At 42.6% G+C, this 25,548-nt stretch overlaps 3 non-coding genes across 3 annotated transcripts; 2 read left to right on the top strand and 1 right to left on the bottom strand.

Annotated features, from left to right (window-relative positions):
• Nucleotides 1-7,019: 7,019 nt before the first annotated feature.
• On the bottom strand, nucleotides 7,020-7,094 carry Trnas-cga (transfer RNA serine (anticodon CGA)). The gene has a single exon. It is a non-coding gene; the product is annotated as a tRNA-Ser (tRNA).
• Nucleotides 7,095-7,139: 45 nt separating this feature from the next.
• On the top strand, nucleotides 7,140-7,214 carry Trnas-cga (transfer RNA serine (anticodon CGA)). The gene has a single exon. It is a non-coding gene; the product is annotated as a tRNA-Ser (tRNA).
• A 225-nt stretch (nucleotides 7,215-7,439) lies between these two features.
• Trnas-cga (transfer RNA serine (anticodon CGA)) lies at nucleotides 7,440-7,514 on the top strand. The gene has a single exon. It is a non-coding gene; the product is annotated as a tRNA-Ser (tRNA).
• The last annotated feature ends 18,034 nt before the right edge of the window (nucleotides 7,515-25,548 follow it).

Here is a 25,548-nt window from a genome sequence, read left to right as displayed (position 1 = left end):
AAGCCTAACTTTTTCGTTCATCATATTGTAACTACTGACCCATCAGAAGCCGTCTTTGGGCTATACACAGCCACGACAGCAGCGATTTTGACCGTCAGTTGTTCCTGAGGATGACTATGATGAAAGTCGTCGGAAGCTCGACGTTTTACCCTGAAATGACGCGGCAAGAAGTCCGAGAATGTTTTATATTAGAGTGCCGTCACGAAAGACTCCGTTCTCATGATTTCAAGTTTAATAAAATTATCCTGTATGAGAGAAATAGAGAGAAATAGTTTCCACAATGAGGATAGTGCAAAGATTGGTGATATTTAGGATGCAAACCTTAGCATTAATAGCAATACAGATTTAATAAATCTGTTTTACCAACTGATGTGTATTTATAATACTAAGTTCTCAAAAGCAAATAAGTTTTTAAGAATACTGTTCACTCCTTGTTTAAATTGTAAAATGGACTATTCCTATTATCGCCTGTATCATGCGCATTCACGAAAATCCAGAATTTTCAAATTCCTTAAACGTGCTTTATTCTTCAGTTTATTTACCTTCAGTGGAAAAAATTTTCATCAGAATGACGTCCTTGTAATGGGGAATTCTCGTGCAGGCACAATTGCAGACATTTTTGTGAATCATTTAGAGGCACAATTAAAAAAAATAGCCAAAAGGCTACATGACGCTAAGCTCAGACAATCCTTTGAATGTGGAAGTTGGCACAAGTGTTATAATCCGAACAATGTTTTCATCAATTCCCAAGAGATCAAGATTTGATAAAGACAATCGTGGGAAAATTATGAAAAACACAGCATAATACTATAATTTGTACAATAGTTGGAATTATCAGCCCAGAGAAAAACGATCTGCGAAGTTTCTAAAAAAAATGTTGGACTCTGAAGTTCACTAAAGCGACTCCAGAATCGTTTGAGGATTTCGTTGGCCTAGTAAAAAAGATCTCTCGGAAACACAAACCTCGTGGGTGCAAAACACATTACACATCCGGAGTCAACCAAAACTTAGTATACTTAAGATCTATAAAGATTAATACGTTACGGACTCACCGTCTGACGACATCATTCAAGCTGGGGAGGAGCGGATGACATGTATCATAGAAAGCGGAAGCGAAAACTGGTCAAAACTTTTACCTGTTCTTGACGTGGCTCAATACAGTAGAAGGGCATGGTAGCTAATTAAAAATCTAAGCAATTATCCCAAAAAGCCGCTTGAGGAATTTATCATAGAAACGTCATCACGATACGCCAAGGAAAATAAATTTCTGCTCTTGTGTTTTATAACAAGCGAACTGGTACGTCCTCCCTAAAATTAGTTCTTTTTCGATTTCTTCAGATTTTTCATGCAACCATTTTGCTTTAGCTTCCCCGCACTTCCTATTTATTTCATTCCTAAGTGACTTGTATTTGTATAGTCCTGGATTTCCCGGAAAATTTTTGTCCTTCCTTCTTTCGCCGATGAACTGAACCATTTCTTTCCTTACCCATGGTTTCTTCGCAGTTACGTTCTTTATACCTATTTTTTCTTCCTAACTTGTATGATTAGTCTTTTTAGAGTTGCCCATTCCTCTTCAACTGAACTGCCTACTGAGCTATGCCTCGTCGCAATATCTATAGCCTCAGAGAAGTTCAAACGTATCTCTTCATTCCTTAGTACTTCCGTATGCCACTTACTTGGAGGAACATTGACATACTACAAACTTGAATACACTGTATTAATGTTCCGGAATAACATTTATTTAATAGTTCGTTATGAACTGGCTTTCGACTTCCTGAGCCACTGCCAGATAACTTAATACTAAACAGATAGTCCAAACAGCTTCAGGGAGAGTTCAAAGCTGTAGTCGTAAAATGTCACATATCTTGGAAAAACATTCTTTTTACAGCTATGAACTCTCGCTGAAGGGTGTGGACTGCCTGTTAAGTATTAAGTTATCTGACGGTAGGCTAGGGAGCCGAAGCCGGTTCAAACGAACAACTAAATAAGAAATACTATTGTGAAATATTAGTACTACGTATTCAAGTTATTAACATTACGAAATATTACATTGACGTCTATAGGCAGGAATATCACTTGAAGTTATTATCATCAGTGTGCCATCCCCCTAGGTGCCACCACCTCGCTGTTGAAGTACACAGGCATGCGTCGATGGGAATAAGAGCGGCTGGAAGTGACTGATAATGAGCTGCTTCTGGTAAAGTGAACGACGCGGCTGTGGTATGCATGCTTCCAGCCACGCAAGCGGAACGAGGACCTTCTTACTCGTCTTTGCGTTAGGCATAGCTCTGTGACTCACGGCTCCTTGCTCGAGCGAGGGGCTCCTCCAGTGGATGGTGCTTGTAACGTACAGATCACAGTTCGCCACATTTTGCTAGACTTTTATTTTCAGGTTAAAGAGCGGCAGCTTCTTTGCCGACAGATTTGCCCTCTATTTTAATTGATAGTCAAACGAATATGGTACTGCTCTTACGGTTTTGTGAATTGTCCGACTTGTTTCCTAAAATTTTACGGTGACGTTTTTAAAGTGTGGCTTATTCTTCTCTACCTCAATGGCGTAGTTCCGTTCCTGGTCGTGCAAGTATACAGGACAACAGACGGCGCAGTAGGGCACAGAATGTATCGAAAGCGTACGCCCCATCCAACCGTCAGCCAGCACAGAAGGACTCAGTTACCCGTTCTTCGGCAATCCGTGCCCAGTCCCTAAGAGGTGCAAAAAACATAACACATGAGCTCAAAGACTGTGTACAAAGTTCGTAGCCAAAGGCTACACCATAAATGGATCCAAACAGCCATCGCAACAAACAAAAGGAAGCGAGATAGGCAAGAAATAGACAAACTGCTGCCAGCAGCACGCTTACGATACGTGAAAAATGTCACGTAACACCAGAGAAGCCCTCGAAATATTAAAACATTCGAACACGAACAGAGTATGGACTCAGGCTTGTCACATCCCTGGAGTCCATCGGGACGCGCCAGCAACACGTGACGCGAGCGCTGTCGACGATTAACTGCCTGGGTCCAGAAGCAGGAAAGCCGATGAATACCCGTCATAACAAACAATGCTGGAAGCAATGTAAATCAGCAGATACCAAGTCCTTCCGCTGTAGAATCCTATTATAATAAAGTTTCCGCTCTTTCCACCTCGAGTGACCAATCGCAACAACGACCTTTTAAAAATTGGTCTAACTTCACGCTTAGTGAGCAGTAATATCAAAATATAAGTGTGTCTGCACAGCTAAAGCACATCAGTAGACCCAGAAGAAGGCACTGTAACCGTGGTCGTAATTTTGGTTTCTCCGTTATAGCTGTTTTACATTACGACGCGATACGACACTTAAAAAACTCATGTCAACAGCCTCCCGCCCGGAATTAAATCTGCCCTTTGTCGAAGCCGCTGGTGTCAGTGGACTTTCTCATTTACGACCACTGTCGCCGCTAGAGTGATTCCCCATTCCTCTCAGCTCGGCTCATATACATTCCTTTGAGTGTCCGCATTCAGTTTCGCGATGACCGGTGGTCATAACGTTTTGTCTCATCAGAGTATGTTCATATGGAATACACAGCCCTTCCAGGTTAGTTTCAGCTACAAATATCGCTATCATCAGTGTGTTCTTTAAATCTTATTTATTGTACGCTACAGCATTGTTTTAAAATTGTTCTCGCCTTTTGCGGCATGTCTACTGTGTTTTTCTGTTGCCGTTTTTCTCGGCATACATCATGCCATCAGCAATTTCGTTGGGCGGCTTGCAGCTACTTTTATACACACAAAAACATGTTTTGGATTATTAACAATGTGCGAAAGCTATGTTTCTCTGTGTGTAAAAGTAGCTGCAAGCCTATTTATTATACGTTACGGCATGTATTTAAGATTGTTGTCGTTGTTTGCGGCATATCTACTGTGTTTTTCTGTTGCCGTTTTTCTAGGCATACATCATGCCATCTGCAATTTCGTTGGGCGGCTTGCAGCTACTTTTATACACACAAAAACATGTTTTGGATTATTAACAATGTGCGAAAGCTATGTTTTTGTGTGTGTAAAAGTAGCTGCAAGTCGTCCAACGAACTTGCAGATGACATTATGTATGCCGAGAAAAACGGCGACAGAAAAACACAGAAGATGTGCCGCAAACATCGACAACAATCTTAAAACCATGCCGTAACGTATAGTAAATAAGATTTAAAGAATCCATTGATGATGGCGATATTTGTCGCTGAAACTTGTTTGGGAAATAAATAAATAAATAAATAAATAACAGGAGTGTTTTGCAACAGGGCGGGTTCACAATTCCCATTGTGTTGTTACTGGTAGAACGCCATACTTTATCCTGGACAGACATTCATAAAGATGTAAGTAATTAATTTTGGGGTAGCGATATGCACATACATAAATGGCGGTAGTATCGTGTACAGAAGTTATAAACGCGCAATCCATTGGCGGAGGTCTCATTTGTACTTAGGTGATTGGTGACAAAATATTTCCGACGGTATTATGCCTGCTCTGTCTTGACAGAATTAGGATGGTGGTTTGAAAAGTTCTCGGAATCACCACGAGAGGTCAGCGGTGTAACAACGAGTTGTTCACGTGATATTCATTGGACTGTTGCCTTTAAACACGTGACACGTCAGTGCTCTTGGAAGATAGCTGTGGCAGTGACGTGGCTTTGTTGTTGTTCCCACATAGTGATTTGCGAAGATAGAAAAAATCGAGATTCGAGAAGTGATTAAGTACGTCGTAAAGAAAGGTATCAAAGCAAAGAACATTCATGCCTATTTCCAGAACACACCGGGGAACTCTACTCCTTCATCTTCAACTATTGCCAAGTGGGCAAATGAATTTAAATTTGGTCGGGAGAGCTTAGATGATGATCCGCGCAGTGGTCGGCCAACACGTGTCACTAATCGAGAAATAATCGCAAGTGCACTAAATGGTCATGGATGATCGCGGATTGAAAGTGCGTGAAATTGATTATGCTTGGCAGAAGTCATCCGAAAGGGTATATCACATTTTAACTGAAGAACTAGAAATGAAAAAATTATCTGCAAGATGGGTGCCGCGACTCTTGACACTGGATCAAAAACGCATGAGAATGGACATGGCAAAATTAGACGAACTAGGGCATGAACTATTGCCACAACCCCCTTATTCACCTGATATGGCTCCATCAGACTTCCATCTCTTCCCAAAACTGAAAATTTTTCTTGGTGGACGAAGATTCACTTCAAACGAAGAATTGATAGCCGGAGTTGACAACTATTTTGCAGGCCTCGAGGAAACTCATTTTCGAGATGGGATCAAGGCACTGGAACATCGTTGGACCAAATGAATTAATCTACAAGGAGACTACATTGAAAAATAAAAAAAATGTTTCAGTGATGTAAGTACATTTCTCTCAACACGGACAATGCAGTGGCCCTCACTTAACGACCGAGAGCAGTGGCATTTGCGAAGAGTTCTCAGGACTAACAGACGAGCAACCCTGCGTGAAATCACCGCAGAAATCAACATGAGACGTACGGCGAACGTATCCTCTAGGACAATGCGGCGGAATATGGCGTTCATGAGCTGTGGCAGCAGACGACCAACTCGAGTGCTTTTGGTAATAGCACGACATCGCCTGCAGCGCCTGTCCTGGGCTCGTGCCCATATAGGTTGGATCCCAGACGACTGGAAAACCGTGGCCTGATCAGATGGGTTCAGATTTCAGTTGATAAGCACTCGAGTGTGGCGTAGATCCCACGAAGCCAGGGACCAATTAGTCAACGAGGCACTGTACAAGCTAATGGTGGCTCCATAGTGGTGTGGGCTGTCTTTACACAGAATGGACTGGGTCCTCTGGTCAAACTGAAGCGATCATTGACTGGAAATCGTTACGTTCGGCTACTTGGAGACCATTTGCAGGTATTCATGGACTTCATGTTCCCAAATAAAGATGCCATATCACGGGGCCACAATTGTTCCAGACTGGTTGGAAGAACATTCCGGACAATTAGAGCGAATCATTTGGCCATCCAGACAGCCCAATATGATTCCTGTCGAACATTTATCGGACATAACCGAGTGGTCATTTCGTGCACAAACGCCTGCACCGGCAACATTTTCGCAAGCAGTAATTCTGCAGGGGATTTCACACGACTTGTTGAGCCCATGCGACGTCAATCTGCTACAGTACGCAGATCAAAAGGAGGTTCGACATGATAGTAGGAGGTATCCCATGACTTTTGTCACCTCAGTGCACATTAACGGCTCCGAGGATGACGTTAGCTGCAAATTCAGGTTTTTCGCCTGGGCGGAATTAGGTGGCGCGAAGCTTACGTAATGAACTATTTATGGGGACCATGATTTGGACTACTGACTGACCACGCAACTTCCGTTTTCCACTGTTTTTCCAAATCACTTAAAGTGAGTAGCGCAACAATTTGTTTAACACGCCACGGATTTTTCCTACTTGACTCTTCAACCGAACGGACGAGGACGCATTGTTGTCGTTCGCGTACAATCGCACGGCGCGGAGAACTTTAGTCACAGTTACTATTACGAACAGACCTGGGAAGTCCCATAACTTTAGAAAATCAGATGCATGTATATAAAATATTGTTCACCAAAATATCTCAACATTACACAATTTCACCAAGTACCCTTTAAGATAGACTTGACGAGTATTCTCCAGATCACTATATATTTTTTCACGAGGATTCTGATATCAAAATTAGACAAAAATAGCTCATACAGAATTTTTAAAACTTTTTGTTCCCGCTCTCCATAAGCGACTGAAACAGCAGGAAACTTATACACAAGATGTGTCTCTTAACTTTCTCACCTCAAATACCTTTTGGCTCCTTAAGATATGTGTAATCTTTTTTCTATAGTGAATGGGATATTGTCATGAGAATGCCGCAATTCTATATTATTCGAAAAATATATATGTCTACAGTCTAATCTGAAATTTCCAGAATGAGATTTTCACTCTGCAGCGGAGTGTGCGCTGATATGAAACTTCCTGGCAGATTAAAACTGTGTGCCCGACCGAGACTCGAACTCGGGACCTTTGCCTTTCGCGGGCAAGTGCTCTACCAACTGAGCTACCGAAGCACGACTCACGTCCGGTACTCACAGCTTTACTTCTGCCAGTGAGTCGTGCTTCGGTAGCTCAGTTGGTAGAGCACTTGCCCGCGAAAGGCAAAGGTCCCGAGTTCGAGTCTCGGTCGGGCACACAGTTTTAATCTGCCAGGAAGTTTCATATCAGCGCACACTCCGCTGCAGAGTGAAAATCTCATTCTGGAAACATCCCCCAGGCTGTGGCTAAGCCATGTCTCCGCAGTATCCTTTCTTTCAGGAGTGCTAGTTCTGCAAGGTTCGCAGAAGAGCTTCTGTAAAGTTTGGAAGGTAGGAGACGGATACTGGCAGAAGTAAAGCTGTGAGTACCGGACGTGAGTCGTGCTTCGGTAGCTCAGTTGGTAGAGCACTTGCCCGCGAAAGGCAAAGGTCCCGAGTTCGAGTCTCGGTCGGGCACACAGTTTTAATCTGAAATTGTTACAAATGCTTCAGTTTAGATCAGTCAATGGCCCTATTCAGCTCTATAAATAGAAATGGAACATTAAGAAATAGCGTTGTGAGAGTAGACAACACGTTGAAAATATATAAATTTTCTATAATTTCACCTGATCAATCACCCATTGTGATATGTCATTCAGTGGTATGAACATATTGCTCATCCATCTCTCCGCCTTAGAGACTGCAGATTAAAACTGTGCTCCAGACCGTGTCTTGAACCTGAACCTTTTCCACGAGTGAGTCAGTACTCTACTGACTGACTGTGAATTTCACCTCCGCTAGTACCTCTCCCCTGCCTTCCAAAACTCACACATTTTCGGGACTAGCTGTAATAAAGGATTCTTGTAAGTAGGAGTATGCAGACACGGAAAACAAGGCAGGGTATGTAGCATTTGACGATTTAGAGTGATATTATTTTGGGGCAGTGAAAATCCAATTGACATTTTCGTACAACAGGTAGAAAATCACGCATTTTGAGCTTTTGACCATACCATTCCTCCACAATAGCGGATTTTATTAGTGGTTATATCACTGCCCTTCATCTCACATTTTTTTGCAATTTGCATTAGTTGTTTCAAAACCAAAATACGTGAAATAACAGATTAAAATATATAAAAATGATTGACGTCGGTGGTGGTGACAACTAGATGGGCCGAGTCATGCTGGGGAAAGTAATGAGGGGTGTGTGATTCCGCGGAATTGGAGATATGGAATTTGGAAAGTTTATGAGGATATTTTGGGAGAATTATAAATGGAACTGTGGTGATGGTGTTTCTGATGTGGGAGGTACAGTGTGGAACTCTGATATACAGAGGAAATGGCCTACAGCTGGAAGGAAGGACACATGAATTATTGGTACAGGAAGTAAGAGTTGTTTGAAGTTGCACTTGGATAGTAATTGAAATGCATTGAGACAAACAGAAGACACAGAGGCACTGTAGCAGCTCCGCTTCTGAGTAGTGGTCATAAAATGGAATTTTATTGGTAAAGTTTGCGAGATATAAAGAGCTACTGGAGGTTTCTAGATTTGCGAGGTCGAGTGAAAAATGCAAAAGTAGACAGATGTGGGTAGCAGGTTGGAGAGCGAGAGTGGAAAATTCGCAAGGGGCGAGAAATTCTGGGAGAAGGAAACCAAGCAGTACTGTGCAAATGACTGTAGATCGAGCTATGGTGGAGGGGCATACACCCATCTCGCTCTCGATTAACGCAGAAGCATTCTTTCAGTTAAGTACCCAACATATGGATGTGACGATATGTACATTTCAGACATTTTGTGGAGTATTTACATGTACTGAGACACAATTTCGCAGTACCCTACTTGTAAACGGCAACACGGACACAACTGCAATGGCGTTGTTGCATATAATAATCCATGGGCGTAGCCTCTGACCGTCACGACCCTCTTGTAGCCCAAAGCTGATCTATTAATTTTGAATCAAGTTGATAATATGGGAGGCTGGTTGCATTTTCACGCCACTAGGCAAGCTGAGTTAGCGACACACTGCAAAGAGAGATAGCAAGGGTAGAATTTGAATAAACAGTTTTCATATTACTCATCTTTTATTCTTCTTCTTTGCTGTAAGTTGTAGGCTCGTAGTACACTCTAAAACGTAACTTTTTATACTGATCTAGAGGATGCTTGGTTTCATTTAGTGAATAATATGAACACTGGTGGACTTTCTGGAGTTGAACACGAAGATTTTCAGTCATTTCACTTCACAATAGAAATCAATGTCATCCACGATACTAGCACAACACACATAACTTGTACCCCATCTTCGCACTTCAAACTGGTACAACCAACTACTCAAAGATTTACCTCCAACAACATGTAGCAAAGAAAATACTATGGAACATCGATCTATTTGCGCAAAATCATCTTTGAAACATGCACTTCAAAAATAAAGTATAAATAATTGTTCATCATTGCTTATCTTTTTAAGAAGTGCATAATCATCATCGTAACTACGTTAAGTGTTTATGTATGTTGACATTTGTACATTTTCGTATAGCTGTAAGGTAGTGGATTTCTGGATTTGAGTCTTCAACTTGGAAATTGGTCATTTCATATGATCAAAGATCTGTTAGTACATTTATCTCACAACAACCAGTTTTACCACAATCCAATATTCTAAACGTCAGATCGTTGTCATGCCGTTCCACTCTTTCTCAAGAACACGCATGAATGAAAAAGAAATGATTGCGGTAGGCACTGAAGTATCACTGAAAGACAAATAACTGCAAGTCTGAATAGTCACTGTATGGCTCAAAGTGCCTCTTTACGTATTGTAAAAAAGCTGACTGTTCATGTTTGTAGAACGATTTGAGGAAGCAACGAAGTGCTGTTTCAGAACGCGCCTGACATCTAGTGAGGGGAACGCGAACTGTTTGTAGCTCTGTTTGTGTCTGTAAACTGTATAACATTATCATGACATGAAAACGCAACGAGATTCTGATAAAAGATACATAAAGAACAACTTGTCCTCTGTAACTCTGGAGCATATAACAATAAATATCACTTCTGCTCAGTACATCCAATAGAGTTGCTATTAAGGAGCCTACTCGTTTTCAGAGCAGACAAAAGGAAAGTCACAGTGTTACGAGTTTCAGTGGAAGTATCTGTGTGGCAGTAAGGTCAGCTCTGGGCGGGGCTTTCATTTGTACTCTACGAATAAGGAGTGGTGAGTTAATTGTGGCTTTTCATTGTCGGATGTCCCTTTGTGCAAACAAACAATAAATATTAAGAGGGAAAGGAAAATGATGAATTCTTGTGCCAGCCATTCATACGATCGCTACATACAATAAGACAAGTAGTACTATGAGTTAGTCCATACAATTGATTAATATTGGTAAAATTCAGTTGGACAAACTTTCAGAGTGAACGCAAAAGAAAATATTAGCTCTTAGGGAGTAACTGTGATGACTTACTTACTTGGCAAATTGTATATTTTAAACAGCCATACAGTTTAAGGATAAGCTATTCGTACGTCACTTAAACTAAAGTAAAAAGGTTCTAAATTAGTAACTGAAAATTTAATTATTGAATCCAGTAGCCAGAGGCTGATATGAACCATAAACAATGGCAATTATAATTTGCCTTAGCTGAACAAATGGTCAACAAATTAAAACAAACTTGTGTAGCTATGGAATTCAACGTCAAAATCCGAAAAGTGGTTTGAAAACAAAGTTAATCCTTCATTTAGAACAGTTCAAACACAAGTCACAAAGACCTTGTGGCCGAAAGCTTATTGTGTGAGTCTTTTTGTTGTGCCTATTTGCGGCTCAGCATTCCGCTATATGATGAATAGCAACTATCCTTTTCATAATATTATTACATATAGTAAATTTTATAAATGATAATAATGCTCTTCTCGCGCCCTGACTGAGAGACACCGTTTTCACATTGTTGCAAGCTCAGTGTTCTGCATTCTTTCCCTTCTCTACAATCTCCTTAGTTTTTCAGTATGAGCATACTCAGCGTTTCAACAACTTGTCCATTCAGAGTTCCTTCTAAAGCACCATTCATTATACAGTTTGTTCTCGTGCTAAATTTCAAACAATTTATTTTGATAATCTTGAAATTCATTTTCCATTCACCCATTTCAATACCTCCTCATTCTTTTTTTGTGCTACCAATCTACTCCTCTCTTCCTCCAAATTACATTTCGGAAGTTTCGGGTCTTCCACGATCAAAATCATCTCAGGCTACACTGACTGCAGAACATTTCACTAACCTTTTTCTTAAATACTTATCCAAGAACCCAAAGAAAATTTTCTTTCTTCAAAAAAAGTTTCCTTTGGTGCTGCTATTCTCTTTTCTACTTTTTCCTCACTCTCAAACGACTGCTTATTATGCGTTTATATGCTTAACTGCCTTCATGTTTTATGTCCTGTCAATTCACACATGTATCTAGCTTTTTTGTCTTCGTATTTTTTAACATTTATCTACATTACTGTGTGTTTCACATGTTTCAATTTTTTTTCGAAACTACTATTGATTATCCTTTCATCTGTTGCACCGCCTCCTTCCTGTTCGAAATGCTTGTTATTTATTTCAGACGCTGTGCACTGTCAGCCTTAAATAGCACCCCCGTTTCACAGCCCTTTGCAAAATTCCTTTATTATTTCTTTTTCTGTTCGTTTTTAATACGATGTCCCGCCGTCCCTACAGCACATTTCTAGAGGTTGTGGAGGAACTGTAGAAAATAAAGTTTTACTTAGATAAGTAAGTCTAGAAACGATCTGTTTTTATGTTGCAGTGAAAATAAAATCGATTTTTGTTATCTTGCATCATAATAATGTTTCTCGGTCAGTCTTATGCCTCCTATAGAACAAAACTATAAACGCAATACCATTCATATATTATGGGATTTGCAAAATGCTGGAAGCTGATTTTAATGAAGGGCCATTTGTATTGGTAAAGGTAGACAGCAGCATAAGCAAATGGGCTAACTAGCAAATTGAGCGAAGTACAAAGGACAAAAGAGCGATAATACTTCAACAATCGGCTTTTGCCACACGTCAAACAATAACAATCGGTCTGAAGAATGGTAAATACATAAGCTAGATTAATTACGGAACTATAGACAGATACAAATCTATATCTCGCAACACTAATGGTATTCCTCAAATAAATGTTCCTTGAAAATATTATGCTACATTTTCTACACCGAAGTTTAATCACGAATGCTTTAAGGAACACTTTTTCCCAATATAATTCGTGGGTACGGCAGAATTCTCATGATTCATTAAGAAAAGGAGAAGATATAAATCAGGTCTTGTTTGGGTGCAAAAAATTGTGAACGGAGATCAGTAAATTGAAATAAATGTTTATATGTGTCAAACTGTAAACTACCAGCTTGCCTGTAAACACGTCTAATTTCCAAAGAAATGCTTGTAAAAGTTTTGAGATCAATACATGCTAATTTACACTACATGCCATTAACGCATGAGTCAGAACATTCTGTGTTGTATGTACTACAAAATAATGAAATAACGTTCCGTGACCAAAACATTCTAAGAAAATAACGTGCGATGTGATGTGATGTACAGCTGAAGATCAACAAGCGCACGTGCGCTTATGTGTACGTGTGTGTGAGTGAAACATTTAGAAATATTAATAATTAATAACAGCTGCAAAAAACTGAGTGGCTGTATGGACTTGGTTTATAATACCAATATGTTTAATGCATAGTTTTCCAGTGTCATTGAGTACCCAGCCAGACGAAGTAATAATACGACACCATGCTTTTGATACCACACCACGTTCTCTGTTTACAGTCTACTACCATCCATCTGATCGTCACTTGCTATTCAGTCGATAAGGAAGGGACTTCAACACTGCAGATAGTACAGCTGAGAACACATAGGCTGAGTATATCGACGTGCTAGCTTGCGACGAAACGCGACATAATGTAAGAAGGGTTATCGTGTGTTCCAACACTGCTTTTCGCAACTTGCGTCACCATCACATAAAATATTGCTACCTGACTTGGAGCCCTGCCACTGCAGAATATTAGCAAAAGCAAGGACGGGAGGAAGGTTATGTCGCGGTCTGACAGTAGAAACCATAGCGCTGCAGTACGTGATCACAGGATCCGAACCATGGTCCTGCTGACTTAAAGTACTTGTTACACTACGTCGCTCGTTATATGCGAATCGATACTGCAGTGAGTAAAGTACTCACCGTTACTTATACCAGTTTTTGGGCTCGTAACAATCTTCTGCCTAAGCTAAACTAAATTCCGCCCGAACAGGCCATGAAGGCCCAACGGTACCGACGGTCTTCTCTGGATGCAGATATGGAGGGGCATGTGGTCAGCACACAGCTCTCCCGGCCGTATGTCAGTTTGCGAGACCGATCTTCTGCCTGATAAACACTAATCAAATACCTGCCTCTGTAGCTGAGGTTACCTGTGCAATGGCGCTCTACTCTGAGGTAATCTGGTTTGAATCCCAATGGTGAGTGAAACTTTCACTGCCAGTATTTGGCTGGCAACAAAAGACAGATGATGGCGTAAAGTTCCTGAACACCGGTCTTTGCGCCCATGTCCTCGATTAAATTCCGAACCTCTCCACAGTGTCTATGGAGTCAAGGTATGTGACAGTATTCTTGGTGATCAGACTGAACCGTCGGATGGGGACATTAACCTCGGCGACCACCTCAGTGCTATTCGCCAGGAGTAGGTTATGTTCCGGCACTGAATTTCACCCTCTTTTTCCTCTTATCATCATCATACAACACTACAGTATACACGCGCCTGTTACTCTTATTTAGATTCTACAAATACACATACGACATAACTTGGCGACAATCACCTGTGACACCCGTGGGGTATCCCAGCCAATAATGGCATACAACATTTACATTTCCAAGTTTCCCCTATGTAATGGTATGTGTCCTGAATAGTACTTCTAAATGATCTGTTGACACAGTCAGCACGGGTTCAGAACGTACCGTTCTTGCAAAATATAACTAGCTCCTTGTTCTCACTAAGCAATGAGTGTTATAGACAGGTGATCTGAAATTGATTCCATACTTCTAGATTTTTCACAAAGCTTTCGACATAGTTCCTCACAAGCGATTTCTAAGCAAATTGCATGCCTATGCATTACCGTCTCAGCTGTGGGGCCGGGTTTGTGGTTTCCTATCAAAAAGGTCACAATTAGTAATAATTAACGGAAAGTCATTGAATTTAACAGAAGTAATAGCTGGCGCTCGCATTTAATTGTTATAAGCCTTCTGCAGTTTCTAATCTAAGTGAACTACTTAGGAGACAATCTGAACAGCCATCTTAAATTGTCTGCAGATGATGCTGTCATTTACCGTTTAATAAAACCATCAGAAGATCAAATCCAATCGTAAAATGATTTAGACAAGATCTTTATGTGGTGAGAAAAGTGACAACTGGCGATAAATAAAAGTGTCATATCATCCACTGAGTACTAAAAGGGATCCGTTAAATTTCGGTTGTGTGATAAATCACACAAATCTTAAGTTCAAAAAATGTTCTAATGTGTGTGAGTTCTGAAGGGACCAAACTGCAGAGCTCATCGGTCCGTAGGCTTACACACTACTTAAACTAACCTATGCAAAGAACAACACACACACCCATGCCCGAAGGAGGACTCGAACCTCCGGCGGGAGGGGCTAAATCTGAAAACTGTCAAAATAAGTAAGTACCTAGGAATTATAATAACAAACTTAAATTGTACGATCGCGTACATAATGTTGTGGGGGACTGCGTTCTGTCGGCATAACACTTAGAAGATTAAGAGGTCTACTAAAGAGACTGCGTACACTACTCTTGTCCGTCCTCTGCTAGAATGCTGCTGTGGAGTATGGGATGCTTACCCGATTGGATCGATGGAGGACGTCGAGAAAGTTCAAAGATGGTTCAAATGGCACTGAGCACTACGGGACTTGAAAGCTGAGGTCATCAGTCCCCTAGAACTTAGAACTGCTTAAACCTAACTAACCTAAGGACACCACACACATCCATGCCCGAGGCAGGATTCGAACCTGCGACCGTAGCGGTCGCGCGGTTCCACACTGAAGCGCCTCGAACCACTCCGCCACCCCGGCCGACAAAGTTCAAAGAAATCAGTTAGTTTTTATGATCGTGAATAGGGAGAGGGTGTCACGAATATGATTCGAGAGTTGGGGTGGCAATCATCAGCACAAAGACGATTTTCGTTGAGACGAGATATTTTCACGAACTTCAATCTCCAAAGTTCTCCTCCGAATGAGAAAATATTTTATTGACACCCTGCTGCATAGGCAGAAATGATCGCTTCAAAAAAAAAAAAAAATGAAATAGAAAGAGAAAAATGAAATAAGAGACATGAGAGTTCGCGTGGACAGATTTAAGTGTTCGCTTTTCCCGCGCGCTGTTCGAGAATGGAACGGCAGAGAAAGAGTGTGAAAGCGGTTCGATGAATTCTCTGCTAGGCACGTAAGTGTGAACTGGAGAGTAGTCACTTTGATGTAGATGCAACGACCCCGATGGTAATGAAGGTAAGTCAGAGTACAACATTCCTCCCTCATCAATTTGACTCTCACTAGGCGCTATTATGTACCTGTTGTAAATCAAAATTGTGGCCACAGTTTAACTTGGCTGACTTTTTCAAAATAAACACCTCCAGCACTGCCATCAAATGACGCCCTACGCTGAGGATCTGGCAGCGGCAGGTCGACGGAAGAAATTCCTGCATCGACGGCAGCGCCGAAGAGTTTATTTCTAAATTCACAGCGGACGACCCAGTCAATATTAAGACACATGTGTCGGTGTACAAACCTGCTCCAGAAGTAATCAGATGATGCCGGGAGTCCAACGTTGCTAATTCTGTTTGTGATGCTATTATTTCTAAGAGATATTGTTGATCTGAGTGTGAAGTGGAAATGCTGCGACTGGCCCGGCCCCAAGAGCGCCCGCTCAGGCGTGCTGACGACGTCAGCGAGCCGGCGCGAGGAATGGGCTGCGCTAGGAGCCCCGCATGTGGGCCGCTCCCCGGGCCTTGTTCCCATTATTCTGGCCGGGCTTCAGCGCCGGCGCACCAATTAACGCCATTCCATTCGTGCCAGTAAGCAGCAAGCAAAGCAGCCGCTCCTAAATTGTTACTGTCCTTACCTGCACGTCTTCACTTGCGAATCCCAAACTGCTGGATGTCTGAACCAGTTGTATCAATTCTATCTTATGTAAGTGATACATGTAAACACACAGTCGCGTGTGACTCAGTAATTGCCACATAAGAATGAACTACATAATTTCAAGTCTACGGCTAAAGCATATTAATCACGCAAAGGGAGACTTTTTTTTTACATCACATCTCGCATGTGGCCTCTCCTTTCCACATAGTCCGCAACTACAGCTAGTAAAAATTATCTGGAATGCTTTTGAGTTTGCTAAATAATGTTTTCAGCATATAGTTTACGAAGTGACTGAAAAGGAACTGAGTGTTATTTTCTTAATTATTGCAGAGAGATATGGACTGTTTTTGCCAAAAATTGCAGTCTGCTAAGCAATTTATGGGGAGATTCCTGTTGGAGATTACCAGGAGGCACAAGTAAACAAAAGTGTCAGGGAACAGACAGTGATGAAATGTAGATGGGCGGAACATGTATCCATCCAAGTTCCTTCCTGGATTCCAAGACGTGAGAAAAGACGCATCCGGTGAACTAATGGAACGCCGGAAGACGGCAATCCAAAACGCAAGAACAAGGGAGACGCGTAGGATTGAAGACGGAGTAGCGTGGAGAAGTCTAGAGAATGCTACCTCTAGACTTCCCCACGCATTTTCGTCTTCAGCCTTAATTCTGCATCAGATGTCAAGTGGCGGAGGATAGGGATCATGATGTTAATGAATAGAGTTGATTTAAAATCATGGCGAGGCGTCCAGATCAGGGTTGTACAGATTTGCTACTTTCACTTTTACCCCTCACTGTTGACTATGTAAGGGCACCAAGAATATTGTGCCAGCGCCTTGGCGGGGAGTGAAATATCCGAGGACTAGGCCTGGCAGTTTTAAGAACCTGGCCACTACCGGGATCTATTCATGTATTTACATGAACTGTACCGAGGACTAAACAATGTCGTTCCCTGCAGGCGCACGTGCAGCTCTTTTTGCCGTGACTGCTCTGTTCCGCGAGTGTACAAATTCAAAAATAACGTGGCGTGAGACCCACAGGCTATTCTTCTGAAAAATTGGGATCCCCTGCCCCAATGCCAGCTACATTGTCGCGGCTCAAAAGAACTAAATCTAAATTCTATGAGGTCCGCCTTTTGCTTTCCGGGAGAAAATGATAGATGATTTTAAAAAGCTGCAGGAATGGCGAGCCACCAACAGATCCACTGCCAGCCCCAAGAGATCCCTTGACCCCAGCCTCGGTATCCCTGCATTAGATCTACCCTCAGCAAGAATGGTCCCGCCTAAAACGCATTGTTGTCGTAGGACTATGTCACCGAATCCCTAGGAACATCCACTGAAATTAATTCCAAACATTAAAACCATGTAACTTTGAGAGCGGAGGGCCTTCTTTTGCTTCTGTTATAGCGTTTCATCTTCGGGGATAGATTACCGCTGAATTCTGATTCATTCAAAGTGAACTTTTTTGTCATTTCTCGCTAACTGTGACGAATGGTTGTCTCAAGATTCTGAACCATTTAATTTACGACGCCATCAACGCTTTAGTTTACCCTGAAGATGCAAGGTTAGATTCCACTCAGGCTTTCATCTACGTCTACATGACTGCTCTGAAATTCGCATTTAAGTGCCTGCCAGAGGGTTCTCCGAACCACCTTCAGACTCCTCCTCTACGATTCCACACTCCAACAGTACGAACTCTGATTTCTCTTATTTTACTACGCTGATAATTTCTCCCTATGTAAGTTGGCGGTAATAAAATATTTTCAAATTGGGAGGAAAAAGGTGAAGAGTGAAATTTCGAGAAAAGATGTCGACGCAACGAAAAACGCCTTTGTTTTTATGATTGCCAGTCCAACTCGCGTATCCATGATATTCACTCCCTTATTTTGCGATAAAACAAAACAATCTGTCCTGCTTTGAACTTTCTAGATGTCCTGTGTCAATTCAGTCCGGTAAGGACCCCATACAGCGCAGCAGTATCTAGCAGAGGACATACATACAAGTGCAGTGTGGGCATTCTCTTTAGTATACCTGTTCCATCTTCTAAGCGTTCTCTCAGTAAAACGTAATCTTTGATTTACCTTCCCCACAATATTACCTATGTGATAATTTCTATTTAAGGTGTTCGTTAACGTCATTCATAGGTATTCCGTTGAACTGACAGCCTTTAAATTTGTCTGATTTATCGTGTAACCGAAATTTAAGGGATTTCTTTTTGTACTCATGTGGATGACTTCATTTTTCCTCTTTTTAGAGACAACTGGTACTTTTCGCACCATACAGATGTGTCTAAGTCATTCTGCAGTTGGTTTTGATCTTCTGACAACTTTACTAACGCTAAATGGCGGCGTCACCTGCAAACAATCTAAGAGGGCTGCTCAGATTATCTCCTAAATTGTTTATGTACAGAGTGGCCATAATTAAAGTTCCAGCTTCAAAACGCTGTAGAATGAGGACCACTATTCTGAATGACGTCAGATTTGAACAGCATTTATTGACTTAGGGGGACACGTCATTGAACAAAAAAGAAAAAAAAAGTTGGGAAAATCTGACCAATAGGCCACTAGCCCTGCACAAGTTCCAGACGCTCAAGGGTATGAAAAAATTCATTGGTCCCGTGTCTGCTAAGAGTCTGGAGAAACTGATAACAAAATTCGAAGAGACAGACTCTTGTGCAGTGTAGCAGTGGTACGAAGCAGGTGATGCGACGTGTCGAAGATGTTGCCACAGTATTGCAGGAGGGATCGAGCGGTGGTGGACAAGCATGCAGTGCACAGCGACGAACATTGTACACGCCTGGGAGCTCGGTGCATAAAATACTACAAAAAATCCTGCATTGCAAAATCACCCATGTTCAGGAGTTACTTCTTGTTGACTTGGCAGCAACGCCAACTCTTCCTCTAGAAATTGCCAATGAATGCCAATGAATGGCCATGAAACATTCTGTGGACAGACGTGTCAACATGCAGAATTGCAGAATATGGGCAACGGAATATCCGCACGCCCATTCTGCAAAGGTGATTGTGTGGTGCTGGTTGACGGCATCGTTTACCCAGGGCAGTATTATTTTGCTCACCAACGATATTCCAGCCCTCCAACAGCGTAGAAGTGTGGGTAGCATTGCTACAACTACGAATGTAGCTTAACTGAAGGTATGCACTGCGCAAGGCATTCTTAACGTGTCCCCTGGGACACTCCAATCTGTTTCTCGATTTCTACTTGTGGCAGAAAACGGAGAACATCGCATTGATCATGTCTTGCACCATTCCCACGACAAATAGAAATCTATGCTTTTTGTTTTTATGCGGTTTTTGGCCCCAGAAGAATAAAAAAACTATGTCATTTAGCTTCTTATGCGGTTTTTGGTTCCAGGAGAATTAAAGACTGATGTAGTTTTGCTTTACATATACGGTTTTTGGCCTCAAGACAATTAAAAACTGATTTTTCCGATCCACTGTGGGTTTCCCTAACTGTTGACTATCGAGTTTGTGCAGTCATGCACATTGAACAGTACGGACGGTAAAATGTGCAACGCAAATCATAGCCGCTGTATTGCGATTCTTTTGTTATTTGTAGCCGAACCCATTTACGTTAAGATGCTTGCAGCGCCATTTTTGTTCGTTGACATCTCCACACCTACCTCAACAATATGCTGTTCAAATTTGACGTCATTCTGAGCAGTGGTTCTCTTTCCACAGCGTTTTGAAACTGGAACTTTAATTATGAACATATTGTAGATTAGGAACAACAGATCGCCTGTAACATTTCCTTGCGGAACGCATGATATCACTTCTGTTTCACTCGATGATTTTCCTTTGAGCATGACATTCCAGTAAATTCACTCGATTGTCTTCGAACAATAAAGGCAATCAGCCTTAGTTTGTTGAAATGTAGTGTATTATGGTACAGACACAGAAGAGCTCAGATTCTAAAATGTTGCAATGCAGTGCGAAGTGTCTAAATGTTTATAACGTTTTAGTGAGTATCTTTGTTCATTTTCCCTCGTTTAGAACTTATGGTCCGAACACAAATCGGTCTAGACAATCCAGCCACCTCCATCGAGCGTCACTGTACCGCTCGCACGCGCCAATCCATGAAACGTGACTAATCGCCTCAGCTCCACAGGCCGTACTCATTTCTAACAGACTCCCCTCGTTCGTTCGCGCAGTCGGTTGCTTCCGAGCAGCAACAAGACTACGGAACCGATTTCGTCGCCTTTCTGTATTCATTCTGTCACTCATCTCTCCATCTGGCCCTAACGGAAACCTTCTACCAAAATCGACAAAGATGCCTGAAGACTGGTTGGTTTTCAGGGCTTTAGAGTTTAGCAGTACCTGTCATTTTATATCTTTGGTTCATCAGTGCCGCTTACTTCACAAAACCATCACAAGCAGTACAAGTGGCAAATTTATGCCCTAAGAAACCACTCTGAGGGAATGCAGGAACTTTTGGGCGCCGTTAATCGCCACACTCAAACTTCTGTTTTGTCCGCTGGCTCAATGTAAGAGAAGAGTCGTACTTTATGTCGGGGTTTTGTGCGTGCGCCTGTACAAGCTCGATTACTTCCTCTGACGTCACACAGATCGCATCGGGGGTCGTTCAGAGACTTTTCGTCACACAACAGGTGATAGAGAGAAGTATTTTGCATACAACAAACGTAATCTATCACCGCCTACACAACTGATGATTATTGATTAAATTGCTTTATTTTTCTCTCAAATGCATAGTACATAATGAAGTAAAATATACAGTTCAGTCAAGGAGAAAGACACTGACCGACAGTTACTTCTTAGGATGTATAATGATATAAAAAAACTACACCACTGTATGCCATAAAACAAAATCATATTTTTAAAATAACCCAGTGGTTATGTTCAAAGTATGTTTTTGTTCATGGTGTAAATAATTAAAAGACTACCGTTATTTGTCTAGTTAGCCCAATAGGAATGATTTATAATGGCTCGACTCAGAAAAGAAGTGAACTGCGAGTAATGACGTACACATTCTGACTTCCTCCACTCAACAGTTAGTATAAAATAAATACAAGTGACCGAAAAGAAAGTGTGAAAGTATTTGGTGTAAATGGGATCTATGTGGATCGTCCGTGAACCTCTGTGCACCCCAGCGTTATGAGTACTCAATGTATAGCGGCGATATTTGAATCGTCTGCATGAGTAAATACATAAAAGTCTAAGAACAATAATGCAGTCATCGTAGAGGCACTGAGTGACCTGACGTAGTGATTAGCACTGTTATGTAAGGAACGATCGAGTTACAAAATTCCGTCACATCAACCAAATTTAGGACCTCCTTGTTTTCCGAACGTAAATCGTTAAAAAGCCAAATACCAGGGTGGATGTTTCAAAAAGAAAGTGTCCCATTCTCATATTGGGTCTCCGTCTCTGATAGGATCGTTGGCGACGGAACATTAAACCATTTATACAGGTCACAAAGATGAAAGACAGAGGGAGGTGATGCAGTGGTTAGCACACTAGAGAATGACGATTCAAAGCCGCGTCCGGCCATCCTGATTTAGGTTTTTCGTGATTTCCCTAAATCTCTTTCGGTAAATGACGGAGCAATCCCTGTGAATGGACACGGCCGACTTCCTTCCTTAATCCGATAGGACTATGACCTCGTTGTTTGGTCCCCTCCGCCGGATCAACCAACCAATCAAATATGAAAGCCTCCACAAAACGTACGCCGAAGGAGGTTTTTTCATGACTCCTACTGTAGCAACCGATCAACTGGACGACACCACATAGGCTCCCCAACAAAATGTTAGTCACTCCCTTAAAAGATAGAATGCCACTCTGGAGCACTGTGGATAAAGTGGATATGGTGCCAGGCGGTCACGTGACTCTCCACAACTAACCTAAGTTATGGCAGTGTTAGGCCTACGAGAAAGACAGGCCATGGCGCGAACGTCACATCACGTGACACTGCATGTCTTACGAGTGCCAGCAGCTTTTTCCGACGAGGAGCGAGCGACTATTTCATGTTGTTGTTGTTGTTGTCTTCAGTCCTGAGACTGGTTTGATGCAGCTCTCCATGCTACTCTATCCTGTGCAAGCTGCTTCATCTCCCAGTACCTACTGCAACCTACATCCTTCTGAATCTGCTTAGTGTACTCATCTCTCGGTCTCCCTCTACGATTTTTACCCTCCACGCTGCCCTCCAATGCTAAATTTGTGATTCCTTGATGCCTCAAAACATGTCCTACTATTTCATACGAGTTTAATAATTCTTCACTGTGCGTTCGAATGCATGGAAATTCTCGATAGCACACGACTAAAATTAAGACCCTTAACCGGTACCCCTTCAATTAAATATTGATTTCCCGTGGACTCTACCCGCAGCCAAGCGTTCCCGAAGTGTGGCGGACAAGCCTACTAGTGTGACGTCACAAGTTAATTTCAGGGTCCGTGTATTTCGTTGTCCCGTGGCAGTGAAGTAATTCACGGCAAATACGGGCCCCACAACGAACGTATGGCCTCACACTAGTTCTCCTGTCCTACATACATCGCGAACGCTGGGCTACATCCGAGGCCAGGAGGAAATGAGTAAGTCATGAAAAAGTTCCCAATAAAGTCATTAACTTTGCCGTATGTTGTCTATTTAAGTGCATAGCTGGTAAGTATTAAAAAGTGGTCTCAAATAGTAACTCACTCCCCGCTCGAGACGGTCGATTCAACTTTGTCGTGCCACGTGCTGTGACGTTTGCGGAAGAGCCCATACATCTCGTTGGCCCCGTGGCAGTTATGTGGTGTGTATGTGCGTGTCGGTAGTTCAGCAGATGATGGTCGAATGGCTAGCGTCGCTTCCTCTGGATCGGGGCGTCCTCGGTTCGATTCCCAGCCGGCTCGGATATTTTCTTCGTGCGAGGATCTCATCTTCATCGAGGCGCAAATAGCCGGAGTGGCATGAAATAGAAACACTCACACCAGGCGCATTTTCCCGGACAATAATACCACACCATCACTCCGTTTACAGGATCAGCGTAGTAAGATGAATTGGCGTGTATATAAAAACTGGCAGGTGAATTGGCGTGGATATGAAAAATGGCAGAAAGAAGCTAAAGCCTTTGGACGTGCGTACGACCACAACGCGGATCAAGTTGTTCGATTTGTTGGTGTATCAATGCGGGCTGTCCAACGTGTCTACATGGGATAGTTGTCGTAGAAAGATCCTATACCACACGGACGGAAGTCAAGTGTGAGGTTTCGTCATTAACAATCAGTTTCAAACCCGACAGCAACTGCTGATAGCGGTGAATGCAATTCCATTTCAACCAGTTTTCGAGACAACATTGCGAAGGGTAATACACTGAAGCTCCAAAGAAGAAACTGGTATAGGCATGCGTATTCAAATAGAGATATGTAAGCAGGTAGAATACAGCAATATGGTCGACAATGACTGTATAAGACAAGAAGTGTTTGGCATAGTTTTTAGATCGGTTATTGCTGCTGCAATGGCAAGTTATCAAGATTTAAGTGAGTTTGAACGGAGTGTTACAGCCGGCGAACGAGCGGATGGGACACGGCGTCTCCAAGGTAGCGATGAAGTGGGGATTTTCCCGTGCGACCATTTCACGTGATTACAGTGAATACCAGGAATCCAGTAAAACATCAAATCGCTGCGGCCGGAAAAAGATCCTGCAAGAACGAGGCCAACGACGATTGAAGACATTCAACGTGGCAGAAGTGCAACCCTTCTGTAAATTGAAGCAGATTTCAATGCTGGGCCATCAGCAAGTGTCAGCGTAGGAACCATTTAACAAAACATCATCGATGTGGCCTTTTGGCGCCGAAGGCCCACTCGTGTACCCTTGATGACTGCACCCCACAAAGCTTTACGCCTCGCCTGGGCCCGTCAACTCCTACATTGGACTGTCGATGACTGGAAACATGTTGCCTGGTCGGACGAGTCTCGTTTCAAATTGTATCGAGTGGATGAACGTGTACGAGTGCGGAGACAACCTCATGAATCCATGGATCCTGTATGTGAGCAGGGGACTGTTCAAGTTGGTGGAGGCTCTGTACTGGTGTGGGGTGCGTGCAGTTGGAGTGACATGGGGCAGCTGGCACGTCTAGAGACGTCTCTAACAGGTGACACATACGTAAGAATCCTGTCTGATCACCTGCATCCGTTCATGTCCCGTTGTGCCTTACGACGGACTTGGGCAAATCCAGCAGGGCAATGCGACACCCAACAAGTCCAGAATTCCTAAAGAGTGGCTCCAGAAACGCTCTTCTGAGTTTAAACACTTCCGCTGTCCACGAAACTCCCCAGATATGAACATTTAAGCATATTTGGGATGCCTTGCAACATGCTGCTCAAAGAGATCTTGCACTCTTACGGATTTATGGACAGTCCTGCAGGATTCATGGAGTCAATTCCCTCCAGCACTACTTCAGACATTAGTCGAGTCCATGTCACGTTGTGTTATGGCACTTCTGCATGCTCGCGCGGCCCCTTCACAATATTAGGGAGGTGTACCAGCTTCTTTGGCTCTTCAGTTTACATGCATCATATATTTGGCAAAGACCATTGCTGACGGCGGCACATAAAGCTGCAAGTATTCAATGGGCCACACAAGAGAGAAGCTGGACAGCAGGAGCCGCGCGGTTTGAGACGCCCTGCACGGACTGCGCGGCCCCTCGCGCCGGTTGTTCGAGTCTTCGGGTATGTGTGTGTGTCGTTCTTAGCATAAGTTAATTTAAGTTATTTTAAGTAGTGTGTAAGTCAGTGTGGTCCCTTAGAAATTCACGCACATTTGAACATCGGGACAGCAGGGGACTGGACGCACGTAATATAACCCGAGGAGTCGCGAATGTGGCTTATCAAATGATGCGAGATTTCGAGTGCGTCGTCGACCCAATGAGTCGTTTAACCCGCAGTGTGATGAAGACCTATTCAAGCTGGTGGTGCTTCTGTAATGTTTGAAGGTGTTTTCGTACTGCGACTCAATATAATGCAACTCAACACACTCATTTTGGTTGCCACGGACATGAACCAAGGTGTTTATTCAGTGACCTCGATGACCAAGTGTTGCCCTTTTTTCTACAGTTTCGTGATGAGCATGCTATGCTCACTCCCGTCATTCAAGATGACCATTGCCATGTCCACAGTGCTGCACGCATACGAAACTCGTTTACCGAACTGTCTGGTACCATCGCACCTCAACTGTCCTGCTAAATTACTCATCTTAATCCCATAGAAAATACCTGGGACTATTTGGAACTATGAATGGAAAGTCACAGTCAACAAATCAGAAATTTGGTAGCTCTACGGACTGTAATCATCAGCCAGTGGTGTAAGAATGCAGTCTTGCGGCGGTAACAAAG

The sequence above is a fragment of the Schistocerca gregaria genome, chromosome 4 (genome assembly GCF_023897955.1).
Source record: "Schistocerca gregaria isolate iqSchGreg1 chromosome 4, iqSchGreg1.2, whole genome shotgun sequence".
Classification (NCBI taxonomy): domain Eukaryota; kingdom Metazoa; phylum Arthropoda; class Insecta; order Orthoptera; family Acrididae; genus Schistocerca; species Schistocerca gregaria.
The sequence above is the reverse complement of the archived record's forward strand: the minus strand, read 5'-3'. Positions and strand labels throughout refer to the sequence as shown.